The sequence below is a fragment of the Antechinus flavipes genome, chromosome 1 (genome assembly GCF_016432865.1).
Source record: "Antechinus flavipes isolate AdamAnt ecotype Samford, QLD, Australia chromosome 1, AdamAnt_v2, whole genome shotgun sequence".
Classification (NCBI taxonomy): domain Eukaryota; kingdom Metazoa; phylum Chordata; class Mammalia; order Dasyuromorphia; family Dasyuridae; genus Antechinus; species Antechinus flavipes.
The window spans coordinates 669,240,252-669,252,912 of NC_067398.1; positions in this window are offsets into that span (position 1 = coordinate 669,240,252).

Below are 12,661 nucleotides of genomic sequence, written 5' to 3' on the forward strand. Positions count from 1 at the left end.
ACTCCAGACCCAGGACTCTTGGAGATCACTTAGTTCAACTTTTTCATTTTGCAAATGGGGAGACTGAGATCTACTGAGTCACCAGCTGGATTCAGAGAGCTAGAACCTTAGGAAGATGATCTGCCCCTCCCCCTCATTTTATAGGTGAGGGAAATTCAATGGATCACCTAGGATCACTAAAAGTTGCCTTCATCAGAAGCAGGGACTCGAACCCAAATGTCTCTTCCTTCAGCAGGGTTAAGACTTAAATACACTAAAAGGATTAGATTGGGGCTCTTAACCTGGGGTCCATGGACCCTATGAAAACCCGATACATTTCAGAGGCTCTATCTGTGAACTTGGGGCAATGAAGAGAATGCTGGGGCTGGAGTTCCGAAGACCTGAGTTTAAATATAGTTTCAGATACTTACCGGCTGTGTGATTTTGGAATAGTCATTTAACCCTGTTTGCCTCAGTTTCCTCATCTGTAAAATGAGCTAAGGAAGAAAATGGTCCAGTATCTTTGCCAGAAAATCCCAAATAAGTTCACAAAAGACCAACATAATTGAAAACAATTGAATAACAAACATCTGTGAACAAATTACAAACGTGGGGGGCAGTAGTCTTTTTACTGTTTTTTTTTTTTTTTTTTGGTGGTTGTTGTTGTTAATTAAAGTTAAGTGACTTGACCAGGGTCACACAGATAGTAAGTGTCTAAGGTTAAATTTAAATTTAGGTCCTCTTGACTCCAGAGCCGGTGTTCTAACACACTGCACCCCTAGTTTTTAAAACATAAATTTTTTCACCATTTTAAACTGTTATCTTTTCATTTGTTTAATAAAGAAAAACATATTATTCAATCACAAATTTGTTTTTTAAACATTTTGATAATTTTATGTCATCATAATTGCTTTCCCTCATAATCCTCTGGATTTTCTTTTATGCATTTAAAAACATGATTCCGAGGAAAGGTCCATTGGCTCCCTCAGGCCCACTGCCAAAGGGTCCAGAACATGATCAGGTTAGACTCGCGCTGCCTTTAAGGACAGAACCAGGATGGGAACTGCAGAAATGGGTAGATGTAGGCTTTGTGGCAGGAAGCATTTCCTGATCATTAGAGCCACCCAAAGTGAAATGAGCCACCCTGAGTGGTAGTGAGGTCCCTGCCACTGGACTCTTTCAACCAGAGGTTTAATAGTCCTTTCCCAAGATGTTGTCAAGGGAATTCTGGGTCGGCTTTAGGTGGCCTGTGAGATCCATCCCGGCTCAGGCATTCTATTCTTCAAAACTCTAACAATTCTGCTCATGTCTTTTGTTCTTGAAATACTTCTGGACTTAGTGGGTGGAAGCAGCTAAGTAGTGCAATGGAAAGTGCACCAGCCTTAGAGTTTAAGAGGACCTGAGTAGCTGTGTGACTCTGGGCAAGTCACTTAATTCCCAATACCTCACTAAAATAATTTTTTTTTGAAGTTGACTCAGTGGGAACTGCTTAGGGGAAAATAATATCTTAGAATTCAATTTCACAATAATTAATGATTTCTACCACATGTTGACCTCTTTCATCAAGTTATGATATAAACCCTGTGAGTCAAGTTGGGCTCTGCCAGGAGTTACCTGCTTTTGAAGAAAAGGAAACTGAGATGAGAAGAGGTAGAACCAGACTGGAACCCAGACATGCTGCCCCGTCCCTGTTTAGTACCTTTGTTGGTCAGTCATTTTTCGGTCATGTCTTATTCTCTGTGACCTCATTTGGGGTATTCTTGGCAGGATACTGGAATGGTTTGCCATTTCCCTCTTCAACTCATTTTACAGATGAAGAAACTGAGGTAAAACAGGATTAAGTGGCCAAGGTCACACAACTGAAAGTGTCAGTACTGTCTCTTATGGGAACATGCCCAGGAGTCACTCTATCCTAAGGAGGATGAGAAAAGACATGGAGGGAAAAGGGAACAGCAGGAAAAATCGGCTCCGTTTGCAGATAAGGAAAGTGATGCTCAGACAGGGCAAAAGAACCTACTCAAAGCCAAGAAATAGCAAAGGGAGAATTTGAATCCAGGTCCTTGGACTCCAATCCAAGGCTCCTTCTATTTGATTTTGATTTATTTCTCTTTTCTGCTTCCTGCAGGGATAAACAACCTAATGCTTCTGGCTAGGGGATTTCTAGGAGTGGGGCTGTGCAGCAGGGAGTTCCAGAAGGCTGCCCCGGCCTCAGACCTCACCCCTGCACACCTGCGTGACAGGACCCAGCTTTCTCCTCCATGATATGAGAGAGACGCCTCCTCCAGGCTTCTCTAATGCTAATGAGCATTTCTGGAGCCTTTTAATGTTGGCAAAGTCCCAGGCACAGAGTGTCTCATTTGGCCTTCACAGTAACCCTGTGAGATTGGCACAACAATTATTCCCATTTTAGAGATCAGGAAACTGAGGCAAAATGACTGGCCCAGAGTCACTTGGGTAATAAAACCTCAGAGACAGGATCTAATTTCAGGGCTTTCAGATAGGAAGTCCAGGGCTCTATCCATTGTACCACCTGGCTGGCGGATGCCATTAGCTACTTTACAGATTTTATAATAATCCATTTTATAGATGAGCCAGCTGAAGTTCTAGGAGTTTAAGTGACTCACCTAACTAGTAAACATAAGGGGCAGGATTCAAACTCAGCTTCTCCGGATTTCAAACCCAGTGCTCTCTTTGTCCCGCTGGGTTGTACTGACAATGCCCGCATCTGGGACCTGGGAGAGAGTCCTTGGTAGAAATGTGAGCTGAAGTAGGTGGCCGGGTTCTGAGACTGGGCCCTCAAGCCCCCAGATGCTCCTGGCCTGGGTTCCCTTGGCACCTTTCTCCTAAGTTGCTTCCCCTCCTCCCTCCCCTTTTGTTCTTCCCCCCCTTTTTCCCTTCCTCCCTCCTCCCCCTCTGGGGCTGGGGCTGAGCTCTGCCTTCCACTCAGCTCAATATTGCAGTGTCAGTCTGGGGCTGGACAAATGGCGCGCTCTGGAAAACTGGCCGGGTGCTCACGTCATTAGGACGAATTCTCCTAGGGGGTGAGGGCTTCTGAAGCGGCCTGGCGTTCCCTCTGGTTTTGTTTTTTAACCGTGAACCTTTAAGAAATTGGAGAGAGAACCAATCAATCAGCTCCCAGGTATTTATTATGCACCTACACTATCCCGGGATCCGGCCAGGACAGAGAGAAACAGACCTTGAAGCAGGGAAGGCTAGAATGCAAATTGGGTGTTTTGCATTTCTCCCCCACTGGGGACTCTCCCAGCTTCCTCCCGACTCCTGTCCTCTCTGGCCCAGCAAATCCTTCCCCTCTCTCGGCCCATCTCACCTCAGTTTTACCTCTACTGTCTTCTATAGATGAGCTCTAGACACCATAGAGGAAGGACTGAGAAGGTCCTTAGAACAGGGAATGTCAGAGCTGGGAGGGCCCTTAGAACCCAGGAGGTCAGGGCTGGGAGGGCCCTTAGAGCCCAGGATGTCAGAGCTAAGAAGGCCCTTAGAACCCAGGATGTCAGAGCTGGGAGGGCCCTTAGAACCCAGAAGATCAGAGCTGGGAGGGTCCTTAGAACCCAGAAGGTCAGATCTGGGAGGGCCCTTAGAACCCAGGAGGTCAGAGCTAAGAAGGCCCTGAGAACCCAGGAGGTCAGGGCTGGGAGGGCCTTAGAACCCAGGATGTCAGAGCTGGGAGGGCCCTTAGAACCCGGATGTCAGGGGGAGGGCCCTTAGAACACAGGGTGTCAGGGCTGGGAGGGCCCTTAGAACCCAGGAGGTCAGGGCTGGGAGGGCCCTTAGAACCCGGATGTCAGGGCTGGGAGGGCCTTAGAACCCAGGATGTCAGAGCTGGGAGGGCCCTTAGAACACAGGATGTCAGGGCTAAGAGGGCCTAAGAACACAGATGTCATCTGGGAGGAACCTAGCCACCCTGAGCAGGAAAACAAACCTTTCCAGCTAGGAGCTCCCTTCCACCTTCTGCTCATTCTCCTGTTCTGATTGTTTTTCTCATGGGCCTCACCCTATCTGGGCCTGCAGCAGCCTTGCTTCACTTCTGCTGACAACAGCACCCACCTTATTGCCAAGTATGCACCTTCTGGAATCATAATCAAGTGGATACTGAGAGGGAAGGGAAGGGAAGAAGCATTTATAAAAGCTGTGTGAGCCCGAGCAAGTCTGTTTGCCTCAGTTTCCTCATCAATAAAATGAGCTGGAAGAGGAAATGGCAAATCACTGCAATATTTCTGACAAGAAAACCCCAAATGGGATCACGAAAAGTCAAGTCATGACCGAACCAACAGCTCAACAACAACAAATAAATGCCAGTTACTGAGCTAAGCACTTCACAAAATGATCTCATTCGGTTCTCACAACAATTCTGGGAGATAAGTGTGATTATTATGCCCATTTTACAATTGAGGAAATTGGGGCAAACTAAAGTTAAGAGACTTGCTCAAGAAGACCCACAGCTAATTAGCACACGGGGCTAGGTTTGAACTCAGGTCTTCATGTCTATAGACTCAGCACTCCAGCTACTGATCTACCTAGTTGGTGCTAGTGGGAAAGTTGTGTCATTCCACTGTTTCCATTCCCCATCCAGCACCATAACTTTCCAAAACAAAATATCTCTGAGAGTATGGGAAAGGGAACAAGCATTTATTCATTAAGAGCTACCAGATACCAGGCACTGATCACAGTCTGATCTCATTTGATCCTCACAATAACTCTGTCAGGTAGGTACTATTTTTATCCCTATTTTCGAGCTATGGAAACTGAGGCACAGAGGACTTGCCCAGGATCACATTGATAATAAGTTTCTGAGGCTGGATTTGAACTCAAGTTTTCCTGACTCTACTTCGCTAGCTAACTCCTCCCCTCTAGGCTACCCTGGCCATCATTCCCCTATGAGTGTTGTCTCTCTCGAATAGAATGTAAGCTGCTTGAGGAAAAGGACTCCCTTTGCTTTTGCATTTTTATCTCCAGTGGTTAACACAGAAGCTGCCCGGGTGGCAGCTTGAAGGGAATTGAAGTTAAGTGACTTCTCCAGGGTCACACAAATAGGAAGTGTTAAGATTTGAACTCAGGTTCTCCTGACTTCAGGGCTGGTGCTGAGACTGGCAAAGTCCCAGGCACATAGTGTTTAATTAATGTTTTTTTTTTTCTTTCAATGGATAGTCGACAGGAAGACTTGAGTTCAAATCCAATCTCAGAAACTAATAAGTGTCACATTTACTTAGCTGTGTAATCTGGGCAAGTCATTTGACCTCTGTTTGTTACCATTCCCTCATTTATAAGATGGGGTAATAATAGCACCTGCCTCCCAGGGTTGTCGTGAAGATCAAAGGAGATCATAATTGTAAAACACTTTTCCCAGTGTCCCCATACAGTTAGTTCTATCTAAATGTTAACTATTATTACTAATTTCATATAATCCTAGAGCGTCAGATCTGAGAGGCACTTTAAAGCAGAATATAGAAAGCCAAAGGCAGAAGAGAAAGCTATCTAATTCAGCCTGATTATTTTCCTGATGATGGAACAGAGACCAGATAAATGGTCCCAGGCACCACAGCTGGTTCTAGAGTCAGAGGCAGCCCAGCGTCTGGGTCTTCTGATACCAGAGCTACCTTTGTGGCATAACTCCTAGCTCCAAAATGGGAAAGCCTGGGAGAAGGCTTGAGGCAGGGATGGCTAGGTCACTTTCCACTTCCTCCATTTTGCCTCTCTCAGCACCCAGTGTCTAAACAGCAGACTATTGGGCCCCAATTGAGCATATCCAGTTTCTGCAAATGATCAGACTGTTTCCTCCTCATACCAAACTCATCTCTGCCTTCCCTCCAGAGTCTCCCTCCTCTTTTCCTCTTATCAACTCACTTTTTTCTTAAAAAATAAAAACAATAGCAACAACAACAGAACCATTGTGAAATAAGAAGTGATGGAGGTTTCAGAAAAACCTGGAGACATGTGCAAACATATTCATAATGGCCCTTTTTGTGGCGGCAAAATATGGGAAACTGAGGGGATGTCCAGGAATTGGGCAATGGCCGAACAAGCTGTGGTATACGAGTGTGATATGAACATATTGTGCAATAAGAAATGATGAACAAGCAAATTTCAGGAAAAAAACACAAAAAACAAGCAAACCCAGAAAGACCGACTTTTATGAATTATGTATCATGAATTGATACAAAGAGAAATGAGCAGAACCAGGAAAACATTGTACACAGTATCAGCAGTAACATTGTATCACAATCGACTATGGCTGACTCAGCTTTTCTCAGTAATGCAAAGATCCAAGACAAGTACAAAGGACTCATGAAGGAAGATGCTATTCATACCAGATTAAGAATTGAAAGACTTGAAATGCAGATCAAAGCCTTTTTTTACTTACTTTATTCTTTCTCATGTTTTCCCCCATTTTGATCCCCTCAACTTCTTTTATAACTGTAATACAGAAATATTTTTTACATAATAACATGTATAAACTAGATCGAAGAGCCTATCTTTTTGGAAGAGGGGAAGGAGAAAACTTTGGAACTCAAATCTTGTAAAAATGAATATTAATTTTTTTTGTCATGAATCTGGGGGAAAATAAAATACTCTTCTAGTTAAAAAAATTTTTATTGATGTCTTTTTTTTTACATCATTTCAGTTTTACCCACGATCTTCTCCCTTCCTATCCCATAGAGCCATTTCATATAATAGTGTTTTTTAAAAACCAGAAAAAGAGGAGGAAAACTTTTGTTGTCTAAGGGAGGGGGTGGGAGACAGGGAGGGAGAAAAACAATCTGTACCACAAGGTTATGCAAGAGTAAATGTTGAAAACTGTCTATGCATACATTTTAAAAATAAAAAGCTTTAATAAACTTGGGGGGAAGAAGAGGAAAAATATTAGTATAACCCATTCATATATTAGAAAATTCAAAAAATATATGCTGTAGGTAAGCCCTGTGGAACTTCTATCTCCTCCAAAGGACATTCCTACCTTTTACTTTTCCATTGATGTTTGAAATATAAAAGGCAAGGATTGTTTCCCTGTATGACAAGTTACTTAACCTCAATTGCCTCATCCATCCCCCCAAAAAAGAATATTCCCTGGCTTTCTGCTTTCCTTCTAATCCTGGTGATATTAGTTTTGTTTGTGCAAAAGATTTTTAACTTAATATAATAAAAATCAACCTCAAAATATCTACCTCTTGTTTGAGCATTGTCTATGGTACCTTTTAGCAAGTTTCCTTACTTATCTCTTGTAGTTAATTCTGCTTTTGCTTTTGTTTTGCCTGAGATCAGGATTTATATCTCTGTTTTTTTCCCCTTCTTCAACTGAAGCATGCTAGATTTTGCTCCAGCTCCTTACCTTTACTCTGTGAGTGTCCCTCTGCTTCAGAAATGTTTCTTATAAACCACATTTTGTAAGATTCTAGTTTTTGATCCACTCTGCTATCCCTTTCTATTTTATGGGAGGATTCATCCCATAACTTTCACAGTTATGATTACTCCATGTGTATTTCCCTCCATCCTATTTTTCCTCCTGTTTGTCTTCTCTCTCATTTCATCCTTTCCTTCCTCACTAGTATTTGGCTTCTGTCTACAGCCTCATCTTCTGTCTGCTTTTCTTGTATCAGTTCTCCCCCAACCCTTTTGCTTACTTTCCCCCCCTCCTGCTTTCTTGTTGGGCAAGATAGATTTTTATATTCAATTAATTCAACTCTTTCATGAATTCTTTATGGACTTGAGACCACTTCCTGTCTTTCTTTGGAGCTTTGCCAAGAGATGTTTTGACATTGTTGTCGTCCTCTGACTTTGTGTCTTGATTTTCCCTGTCACCAAAATAATTTTCCATAATCAGATTCTTTTTGTTGTTTTTTTTCTCATCTTTTTGTTTGTTTGTTTGTTTGTTTGTTTTTTCCCTTTCTTTTAAACTTGAGCTTTACTCTTGGGGTAGAAGGGGTACTGTCTCAGCCTTCCTGTGCCAGGGGCTGCAGATCCTGTCTGTTTACCTGATGCTGCACTGATGTTGCCCTGATGTCCACATGGGGTCCCAAATGTCTAGTGCTTCGGTAAGGGAGTCACATGAGGGGTGGCTGGCACTACTGGAAGCTGGAGGGGTCTGGCAACTTACCTGTTGCTGAGTTGGGATCCTAAGACTGGTGTCTGTCCTGTGCTGAGGATAGTGGGAGTGTTTCTGGATTTCTCCACTGCCCAGAAGTTATGCTGAGACATGTGGTGGGTCCTAGACTTGGCATTTGCCTGCTCCATCAAACTGGGATTCAGCTGAGGCGGAGCTTGCTGGAATGCTTCTTCTCTTGGACTATACTCCCCTTTTACCCAAGTGAGACAAACTTTTCTTGCTGATCTCCCAAGTTTTGGTCTAAAAGATTGTTTCACTCTGTCTTTTTGCTGCTTGCTGTTCTAGGATTTATTTGGGGGAACTATTTTATGGTTTGGATGTGAAAATGGGAGAGTTACAATGATTTACTGCTTATTCCACCATCTTGGCTCCCAGAAGTTCTAATAATCTCTTAATTGACACATCTAAAGGCCTTTTCTTAAGCCTCAAGCATCTAGCCCCCTGTGCCTCATTGGATAGAATTGGTCACAGCTTTCTGGAGGCTTTCTTATCCCTAAGTTCTCTGCTTCTTCCTCCATTTTTAAAACTGGATCTTTATCCATGTCATGCCCACTAACTATGCATGTCCCCCAAGGCCTGGACCCTTTTTTTCTTTTTGTATGCTATTTTACATTATATATATTTATTATATTATTAATAACATGATATATAGTTATATAATAATAATAATTCTTATTTACCATTAGATCTACCACATTATCTATATACTGTTTTGTTTGGAGACCTCACCAATACTCATAGTTTCAACAATCATCTCTCTATAGACACTTTTCAGACCTGTATCTCAGCCCCAGTCTCTCTCCTACGGTCCAGTTCCACACTGACAATTTCTTACTGAACATTTCCAAGTGATGACCTGCAGACATCGAAAACTCGACATTTCCAGGCTCATTACCTCTTTCCCCAACCCCACTCTTTTAAAAAATTTCCCTTGTTTCTGTCAAAGGTATGCCATCCTGCTATCACAACCTCTCTCACTATTAGCCTCAATCTCCCTCACTCCTTTTCTTTACGCAGTTGACTAATCTTGCCATCTCTCTCTCTCTAATATCTCTTGCATCTGTCTCCTTTGTTCCACTCACAAGGCCACCATGCTCATCCCACGGTGGGATTCCAGCCTTCAATGCCTTTCATATGGGTGATCGCCATACTTTCTTTAGTCTGGGTCACCTTTCTCTACAGTCCATCCTCCACATAGTTGTTGAAGTGATTTACTTTAAGCATGCAACTGACCATGGCACATTCTTCCTCAGTAACTTTCAATGGCTCCATCTTGCCATTTATAGGACATTTATAGGCAGAGACCTTCTTCAGGGCAAGGAATGCTTTTCCTTTCATTTTATATCTTCAGAGCCTAGGATGGCTTGCAACTGTCACATAGCAGCAACATAACCGATGTTTGGTGACTGAGGGATTGATGCTAATCAAGAATCTATAGGGAAAAATGCCCCACCAAACTGCATGAGATGATAAATCTTAGCTCCCCCTCATCCTCATCCAGTCCAAAGGATTTACAAACTGGGGGTAGGTATGGGCTGGAGTCTTTCCATATCTGATATTCTATGTTTTAAGACCCTAATCATCTCTGTAACTCTAGATTCTAAGAGCCCCTTAAGTCTGATAGTCTATGTTCTAAAGATCCTCCCAACTCTGACATTTTATGTTCTAAAGGCTCTTCCAGCTCTGACATCTTGAGTTCTAAGGACCCTCCCAACTCTGACATTCTATGTACTATGGATCCTCTCGGCTCTGATATCCTGGGTTCTAAGGGCCCTTCCAACTCTGACATCCTTTGTGTTAAGATAAGATCTGATGCAGATTGAGGTAAGCAGAATTAGGAAAACATTGTACATAGTAATAACAATATTATAGCAATCATTAACTATGAGTGACTTGGCTATTCTGACCAATTCGATGATCTGAGACAATTCTGAAGGACTTAACACCTTCTACTGCCAAAGAAACACCTGATGAACTCTGAGTGCAGATTGAAGCTGCCTTTTCACTTTCTTTATTTTTCTTGCCTTTTTTTTTTTGTAGGATGGCTAATATGGAAATATATTAGCACATTTTCTCATGTATGATTGATACCATTTTTTTTTTTTGCCCTCTTGATGGGTAGGGGAGCAGAGAATTCAGAACTCAAAAATTTTTAAAGGATGTTAAAACAAATAAATAATAAATTTATTTTAAAGAATAAAAAGCATCTATCCGTGTCATACTTTAAAAAAATGGTTATAATATACAAAAAAGAGCCACGCTATTCCCCCTCCCCCCATATTCTCTGTTCTTGGGTCCTTCCTAGTTCTGACATCTTCTGGACCATTTCTCTGATCTCTAATGTTCTCTGTTCCGTGTCCCTCCCAGCTCTAACAGATTATGATTCCATGGGGCCTGAGCCCCACGCAGCCTGGCTCCCTTCGCCTAGCCCTGCCAGCTGTTAGTTGGGATGGGGGCTGACAGATGGCTTGTTAACTCATTGGGAGAACAAGGGAGCACTTGCTTGTGACAAAGGCCTATGCTGCCAGACATCAGTATCTGCAGAAAGAGAGGGCACTTGATTATGGAAGCAGCATCCTTTCCCCTCTTGGGTCATTAAAGCTGATAACTGTTGTCTGACGAGTATTAGGATGGTCCCCCCTTCAGCCAAGTGCCCTCTCCTTCTCCCTCAGTCACTCTTGCCCAGGACTCAATCCCCAGTCTTTTATTTTCAGTTGTTGTCAAGGGCCGAATGGTGTCTGAGGTTACTGGAGGGCAGAGACTGAACACCAAGAGCGATGGACGTTAGATTTGTTCCTTTTGGCAGTACTTTTTCCAGTGTGGTGCCCTAATATTTTACTCCCCCCTCCCATTAGCACTGGAGGCTGCGGCAGGACTACTTCCGTGTCCTGCCAAGTTCCCCATAACTGAAATCACACTGTGGTCCAGGAGCCAGCAGTCCAGAAGGGAAAGTCCCAAGTACAGATATGTTGGTGGATGGGTTGTCTGTGCCAACAGATGGGGTAAAAGGTCTGATAGTTAGGAGAGAGGCAAAAAAAAAAAAAAAGGAACCGGGGAAGGGGCTAGGACTTCTATAATAAAACAACGGCATGCAAATCTTAGGCAAAGATATACAAGCTAATTCTGATTTATAAAATGCTGGATCACTTCAGAAAATTTCTTGGATGCATTCCCAAGTGGAATTCCCTCTATAGAGGTCCAGGAAGAGGATCATAATTTCTCTGATTAAACACTTCCAAGGATGGGAAGCTCACTATCTCATGAAGCAGTCTATTTAATAGGCAGTTTTTAATTATGGGTAAATTCAATCTTCTGATTTTTTTGCTGTCAAGATCAAAATACAGCTGCATAGATAAGTCCCTGGACCATATAGACTTAAATATTTTGTATATGACCAATGTGGGGATTTGTTTTGTTTGACAAATTATTGTGATAAAGATTTTATGTTTTCTTTTTCTTTAGGATGAGGTGGGAAGGAAGCTAATAATAGAACTGCCAAATAAATAAGAAAAAAGAGCATTGTTGAAACATTTTCAAAAAACACATGGAAATTAAATTTATTATATGCTTAAGAAAAATAAGCTATAGGCAATAGAGAGTTACTGGTTTGTGCACATATAATCAATCATTTATTCTTCTGCTATTTTATATTTAGAAACACTTTTGATAAGTTTAGAATTTAAATTTTTTTTTAAAAAGATGCATTGGACTGTGTAGATCACAACATAGTATTTTCACTTTTTGATTGTTGTTTGCTTGCATTTTGTTTTCTTTCTCATTCGTTCCCTTTTTGATCTGATTTTTCTTCTGTAGCAGGATAATTGTAGAAATATGTATAGAAGAATTGCACATGTTTAACATATGTTGAATTACTTGCCATCTGGGGGAGTGGGGAAGGGAAAAGAAGGGAAAAATTGGAACACAAGGTTTTGCAAGGGTGAATGTTGAAAATTATCCATGCATATATTTTAAAAATAAGAAGTCTTAGTTAAAAAAAAAAAACAATAAGGTAGAAATTGCGAGTACCAAAATGTTGCCTTCTCTGGTATGTGTAAAGTGTTCTGGAAAATATATAAAGAGATATTCAAGTTGTTTTAAAAAAAGATGCAGTGAAGAGAGAAGGAATGAGGGATGAAGGAAGGTCCCCAAAGAGCTGGGAACAAATAGGATCAAGGGTGCAAGAAGAGGAATTAATTTCAGTCAACAAATAAAGTAGTCCTTTTTCTTTTGTAATCTGAGGGTAGGAGGAGAGAAAAACTAATGATGTTGAGCATAAAGAAAGAGAGGAGGTGGGCTTGTGAGATGCTCAATCTTCTCTGGGAAGAATGGAAAGATATACCCACAAAAGGCAGCTGAGAGTTGGGAGAGAAGGAATGGGCACAGGGGCACCAAGCTGAAGTCTGGAAAGTCAAAAGCACAGTCAGAAGAAATAAAACAGCCTTCCTGAGTGATCCAGAAGCAAAGTGGAGTCCCCACTCCGTTATAATGGAACTCAACAATAGAAGGGGGCTGGGCTGTTTTCGGGACACAGAACTCAACATTCTGCCTCCAATTTCAATGAGT